The sequence below is a fragment of the Miscanthus floridulus genome, chromosome 7 (assembly GCF_019320115.1).
Source record: "Miscanthus floridulus cultivar M001 chromosome 7, ASM1932011v1, whole genome shotgun sequence".
Lineage (NCBI taxonomy): Eukaryota > Viridiplantae > Streptophyta > Magnoliopsida > Poales > Poaceae > Miscanthus > Miscanthus floridulus.
In genome coordinates this window covers 9,537,798-9,545,180 of record NC_089586.1, presented here as the reverse complement: position 1 = coordinate 9,545,180, position 7,383 = coordinate 9,537,798, and the positions used below count along the sequence as shown (strand labels likewise).

The 7,383-nt window shown below is 54.7% G+C and overlaps 1 pseudogene; it reads left to right on the top strand.

Annotated features, from left to right (window-relative positions):
* Window positions 1-313: 313 nt before the first annotated feature.
* Window positions 314-1,810, top strand: LOC136462512 (lysine histidine transporter 2-like; annotated as a pseudogene).
* Window positions 1,811-7,383: the final 5,573 nt, after the last annotated feature.

Below are 7,383 nucleotides of genomic sequence, written 5' to 3'. Positions count from 1 at the left end.
TCTTATAATTTGTAATGGACAATGGAGAGAGAGTAAAAACTATACTATGTCTAGAAAAACAATGCGACTCGTAGTAGCAATAATTTGGATTTTGGAACGCGGACACAGAGAGCAGGTCACTACCTTCGTGCTTGCTTACCAATCCGAACCGTCTTTCTTTGGAAAATAAACCGATCGAGTCTCGTTCTCGTTAATTCGTTCGCGCCGGCGGGCCATAAATATGCGCGCCAACCCGCCCACCTTCCAAAACAGATCGATCGACGATCAGTGAAAGCCGAGCACGCCTGCACTGCATAGAGTTGATCGCTCGAAGGCCAGCTTGAAGCTCTAGCCGCGCGCACGTACGGCGACCGTCGTCGTCGACGACGACGATAACAAGAGGAAGATGGCGTCTGCTGTGGCCTCGCGCCGCCGGCTCCGGACGTGCTGGTGGAGTACGCGGAGACGGTGAAGGAGCGTCGTGTGAGGAGCCTGGACGAGTGGCTCCCCATCACGTCATCGCGCACCGCCAAGTGGTACTACTCGGCGTTCCACAACGTGACGGCCATGGTGGGTGCGGGCGTGCTGGGCCTGCCGTTCGCCATGTCGCAGCTCGGGGGTACTACTCGGCGTTCCACATCGTGATCGCCATCGTGGGCTCCTTCGCCGTCACGCTCTACACGCTGTGGCAGATGGTGGAGATGCACGAGATGGTGCCCGGGAAGCGGTTCGACCGGTACCACGAGCTCGGGCAGAAGGCGTTCGGGGACCGCCTCGGCCTCTGAATCATCGTACCGCAGCAGCGCTCGTCGTCGAGGTTGGCACCGACATCGTCCACATGGTCACCGTGGGCCAGTCGCTCAAGAAGGCGCACGACCTCTTCTGCGGCGGAGCCGGCGCCCTGTGCGTCGGCGGGGTCGCCGACATCCGCCTCCCCTTCTGGATCATGATGTTCGCCGCCGTCCAGCTCCCGCTCTCGCAGTTCCCCAACTTCAACTCCATCTCCGCCGTGTCCGGTGCCGCCGCCGTCATGTCGCTCACCTACTCCATGATCGCCTTCTCCTTGTCCGCCGCCAAGGGCGCCACCGGCGCCTCAGTAGACTACGCGCTCAGGGCGCCGCCGACGGCCGGGAAGATGTTCGGCGTGCTGAACGCGCTGGGTGCCGTGGCGTTCGCGTACCCGGGGCACAACGTGGTGCTGGAGATCCAGGCCACCATCCCGTCCATGCCGGAGCAGCCGTCCAAGAAGCCCATGTGGAAGGGCGTCGTGGCCGCCTACGCCGTCGTCGCCCTCTGCTACGCCTACTTCGCCGTCGCCTTCGCCGGCTACTACGCCTTCGGCAGCACGGTGGATCCCAACGCGCTCATCTCGCTGGAGCGGCCGCGCTGGCTCGTGGCGGCGACGAACCTCATGGTGGCGGTCCACGTCGTGGGGAGCTACCAGGTGTTCGCCATGCCGGTGTTCGACATGATGGAGACGGTGCTGGTGAAGAGGCTCCGCTTCGCGCCGGGCCTCCGCCTCCGCCTCGCCGCCCGCTCCGCCTACGTGCTGGCCACCATGTTCGTGGGCATGACGTTCCCCTTCTTCGACGGCCTGCTAGGGTTCTTCGGCGGCTTCGGGTTCGCGTCCACCACCTACTTCATCCCCTGCGTCATCTGGCTGATGCTCAAGAGGCCCAGGAGGTACGGGCTCACCTGGTTCGTCAACGTCTTCCGCATCGCCATTGGGGTGCTCCTGATGCTCGCGTCCCCTGTTGGAGGCATGAGGCAGATCATCCATGAGGCCAGGAATTTCAAGTTCTACTCGTAGCCTGCCATGCCCATGGATGCATCGCATTGTATCTATCCAGGGAGGAAGAAGGCGCTAATGGGCACAGAATCAACTAACCGGCCAGATTCAGCATCAAAGGAAATTCATTTAACTTTTCCTGTCTTCATTTCTTTATCTGCTGTCCTACTTGAGTGCTCTGCTATCGGCCTGGCTTTATTTAGCTCCAGGCTTTTCTGATGATGTATTAAATACATATTATTTTATTTATTTTCAATGATCACTAGTTGCCTAGTAGGAGGATAATTATCCTACAACACCACAAGTAGACCTAACCCCATGCTGGTTTCATGTATTCAGTTTTTCACATGTTGAAGCAGAGGTTAAATAATGACTGCAATAACTGAAGATTTCCATGAGATTTGATAAACAGGCTACCTCTCACATTTCTGTTGCATATATATATACGGCGTTGCCAAGACCAACTTTTCAGTTTCAGTTTCAGTTTCAATTTACTCTCCACAATTCAGTTTCAGTTTTGGGCTCGCGATTCAGCATCCCTTAGCTCGTAGCAAGTAGGAAAACTCCGTCGCATTAGGATGGGGAGGCATCGGAAATTTAGAATCCTCTTGGTCTCCTAAGCATGTTCGTGGGGATACGGCATTGAGCTGTTTCATCTCTCTGTCATTGCACCGCCAGTTGCCTCGATCTTGAGCTATGGAGACCGTTCGAGCATAGATCTAGTTGCCAGGTCTAAACAACGCTGATGCATAAACATGGCGTTGGGACCAGCTCTATGAGAAACGTCAGAACTCCACTACCACAGTTAGAGCCCAAAAAGGAGATGCTCATTCTCTTTTTAACATCTCCTTCAATAGATTCAGCATCAAGGGAAATTCATTTAACTTTTCCTGTCTTCATTTTATCTGCTGTCTTATTTGAGTGCTGTCGCCTAGCTTTATTTAGCTCCGGCCTTTTCGGATGAATGTACTAAATACATATTATTTTATTTATTTTCAATGATACTGACACAGGTAAATAAGATATTATATTTTATTTTACTGTTATCACTAGTTGCCTAGTTGTAGGACAATTATCCTACAGCACCACAAGTAGACCTAAGCATGCTGTTTACATGCATTCAGTTTTTCACATGTTGAAGCAGAGGCTAAATAATGACTGCAATAACTGTCAAAATTTCCATGAGATTTGAAAAAAAACTACATCTCACATCCCTGAAGAAGACAAAGTAAGAGAATTAAGCACAGCCACAAAAAACTTACTCAAAACAAGGCATTACTCCCGAAGGTGATACATACAACCGCTTGCAATCCTTGGCGAGGTGGCGAAAGCCGTGGTAGTGCAGGCAACGCCGTGGCAGCCGGCAAGTCGCTACTCGGTGCGAGTAGGACAGACAATCGAAACACCTGTCGCGAAGCTCTGCGGGGATCGTCCGGGCTTGCAGGAGCGGTTTTGGACGAGGCTCAACCACGGCGCCTGCAGGTCGCATCTCTTGCCGGTGGAGGATTTTCCGTGACCCATCGAGGTTGAGGGCGGAGACCCGTCCGCGGAGGCCGAGGCGTTGGCGGGCAGGGACGCGGCCATCCACAGGATGAGCAAGCAGTCCGCACACCAGCGGGGGGCGCAGCCGGCCGGCTTCGCCCATGTCCTTGCCGTCTTGCGTTCGCTCCACCACGGCCCAGAACCACAAGAGTCTGGGCGCGCGGCGGGGATGCAGTTACTGGCTTGGCCGACGACGACTAGCATCTAGGTAGGTTGTTGGGGGTCGTCGTCGGAGTCTTAGCTCGCCGTCGTCGTCATCGTCTGCCCACCGACGACGCTTGTGCACCCTTCCGAGGAGCAACCTAGGAAGAACGAAGCCACGGCCGGCGAGAGGGAGGAGGAGCGGGGGGTGGCCGCTGGCTCCACGGCGGCCTCCGGGGAGCCAAGGGGCCCAGAAGACCCTGACTTGGACACAGACGACGGGGATCAGAGCAGATCGACAACAGATGGGCACACTGCGTCGACCGGCACCGAGGACGACAGAAGAGCCCTGGACCCGAAACCGGCGCTACCGGGGAGAGGGGCCGTCTCCAAGGAAGCGCTTGCCGGAGGGGGCTGCTCTAGCCTAGATTTGGGACCACGGGACTTGCCCTGCTTCGGCGATAGGAGGGTGGTGTGGTGCGGCGTAGGCGGGTGGGGGGAGGAGAGCGACGAGGCCATGACCACCTGGGTGCGCGGGTGTGGTGGAGGTGAAAGGGATAGGGAGTGGGAGGGAGGCGGCGTTGCTGGGGCCCATCCGGTGATGGCGCCTGTGGTGGGGAGGGGTTGGAGGTGGTGGAGCCTCCTAGGTACGCCCCATGGCCGCCAGCGACCGCGCGAGGGAGATGATGGGGGGCGTGTGGGAGTGATGGAGGAAGGGGAGGGGAAGGGGAGGTGGGAGGCATGTGCCGGCAGCGGGGAGGCGGTCGCTAGGGGCTACGGGCCTCCTAGATCATAGGTTATCGGGCTGCTTTAGATGGCACTCTGCTTGTGGTGACAAACCACTGGCCTCCTAGCATGCGCTCCGGTCGGACAGGACCGCGTAGGGTGTCGCGGGGGCCGCCGGTGGAATTCGGCGACGATGATGGTAGCAACGGAGGAAGCCGGCGAGGGACACCAACGCCGACAACGCCGCTCCCTCTACTGTTGCACACTACTACTTTGAGCTAGATCTGCTGGTGTTGCAGCCGTGCGTGAGCGCGGGGCCTCCCACATGGGTTGACCCAATGCTGGAGGAGCTCGATGCCTCACTCGTTGTAACCCGGCCAACAGGAGCACCAGCGCCTGAGAGCCCGCCTACTCCGGTGGCCGCCTCTCAGGATGTTGGAGCATCGACGAAGGTTTCCCATTAGACGATAGACTTGCCACCATTGTTGTCGGTGCAGGGGCAGCAACGAGTCATGCCACCACGGGAGAGGGGGGGGGGGGGGGGGGGGGGGGGCGGTGTCATGGATGCCAAGGCGTGCCCAAGCCACCAAGGGGAGGACACGACCACTCCTCCCCGGCCCATGACCACCCTGGGAGATGTGACGATCGTGGCTGTGATGGACGACGTCAACCGCACTCTTTCACCTCCTCGGCAGACAAACGCCTCAAGTGCTTCGCTGAGTGAATCACAAAGAGGAGACAACCGCCACTCCTAGAGTTGCTTAGAGATGATATGGCCCTCGGCGGACGTGTGCACCGCCCTCGCTCCCCAAGCGAAGGAGGCGGATAGCGGCGCAAAGCATAGCTCATATCCCGGCATCCAAGCGATGTGAGTACCTTGTCGTAAAGCGCCTAGGACTATCCAACGGGAGGTCGTCTCCGTCGATGGTAGCCAAGAAGACGTACGAAGAAATATTCAACGGTGATCCTGCTCATATGCAGGTGCTACGTGAATTGTTTCTAGTGGATGGCGAGTTAGGCGCGCGCAAGCAGCGTCGGCGCTCGGCAGCCCGGGCATAGGCCTCCTTGCCAGTGCCGCAAAGTTGGGTTGATCTCTGTCCAATATAATAGCTTAGCTTTCAATACACTACGAGGGGTCTGAGCGTTCATGTAAAACTTCATTGACCCCTTAGGACGTCTTTAAGGCGTGTTGTTTCAAACAATTTCTCTACCTTAAGACGTGATCAAGAAAAACAACAACTAAATAGTACGAGTACTCCACCGGTCTTCCAGCTGATATATATATATATATATATATATATATATATATATATATATATATATATATATATATATATATATATAGTACGAGTACTCCACCGGTCTTCCAGAACTTGTAACTATTTTTGTCTCCACAATTCAGTTTCAGTTTTGGGCTCGCGATTCAGCACCCCTTTGCTCATAGGAAGTAGGAACTGTGACGCATTAGGATGGGGAGGCATCAGAAATCCAGAATCCCCTTGTGTAGAGTATTGAGCTGTTTCATCTCTGTCATTGCACCGGCTCCGCAGGTGCCTCGATATTGAGCTATGGAGACCGTTCGAGCATAGATCGAGTTGCAAAATCTAAGCAACATGCTGATGCATATACATGGCGTTGCCACCAACTCTATGAGAAACGCGAGAACTCCACTACCACAGTTAGAGCCCAACCAAGAGATGCTCATTCTCTTTTTCACATCTCTTTCAATAGATTCAGCATCAAGGGAAATTTATTTAATTTCCTGTTGTTCATTTTATCTGTCTTGTTATTTGAGTGCTATCAACCTGACTTACCTCCGGGCTTTAATGATGTACTAAGTGCATATTATTTATTTATTTTCAATAAATGTTGACATAGTTAGATAAGATATTCAATCTTATTTTACTGTTACTAGTTGGAGGGTAATAATGCTACCACACCACAAGTAACCTAACCATTTGTTGGCCTACAGGATCACCGGCTCAGGTGAGTTAATCACTCACCAGTCTTGCCGAGTACCCGCTAGTCTTGCCGAGCACCCACTAGCTGTGTCGACCACGAACAAGCGTTGTCCGTCCCCACACACTATGGCTAGAGCTAGAAGAAGAAAAAAGAACAAAGCATGCACGCACAATACAAGACACCAGCGTTGGCCGAAGCCCTGTCAGTAAGATGATAAATCTGAGCTTTCTTTACTGAGTTGTCGTGGTAGTCTATTTATACAACTCTATCCATCCAGTCCTAATACAGCGCACATGCTGTAACAATAACTAGATAACATACGGGGCTGACTCTGTGCCGGCCACTGCATGTGCCTACAGTGCTGCAGGTGAGCAGTTCGGTGCCTGCACCTACAGCGGCTACAGTATCATAGCAGGAGGCCTTTTCGGCGCCACCTTCCCTTGCTGTGTTCACACAGGGTAGCAGTAGATTTAGCTAACAATCTTTTTCTAATCCTACTGCTAACCCTTGTACCCCCTTCATGCCGATCATCTCCTTCAGCTCCGTGAGTCGAAGACATCTGAGTGGCTTGGTGAGGACGTCCGCGAGTTGCCAACCAGTTTCGATAAACTCGATGACGATCTGCCCTCCATCGACACAGTCCCTGAGAAAGTAGAACTTCACGTCGATGTGTTTTCTCCGATCGTGCAGAACCAGATTCTTCACGAGGGCGATGGCGGGCTGGTTGTCCACCATCAGTGCTGGTGGGTGAGCTTTCACACCGGTCAGCTCGCCCAGCAGCCGGCGTAGCCACACAACTTGGCACACCGCTGTGGCTGCCGCTACGTACTCTGTCTCTCACGTAGATAGCGCCACCACCTTCTGCTTCAGCGACAGCCATGAAATTGGGGCCAACTCGGGGAAGACGAGCACGCCAGAGGTGCTCCATCGCTCATCGATGTCCCCCGCCATGTCTACATCGCTGAACACAGTGAGCTGCAGTCTACTCCCGCTGGTCCTTGGGAAGATGATCCCATGATCTACCGTCCCCTTGACGTAGCGCAGTAGCCGCTTCACCGCAGCCCAGTGATCCTCTCTGGGATCCTCCATGAAGCGACTAACGTAGCCTACGATGAACGCAATGTCTGGTCTCGTGTGGACTAGGTAGCGCAGACCGCTGACAATGCTCCCGTAGAGTGTTGCATCCACCTTCGCCATGGTACTGGCCTTCGTTAGCTTAAGCCGCTCCTCCATCGAAGTCACGC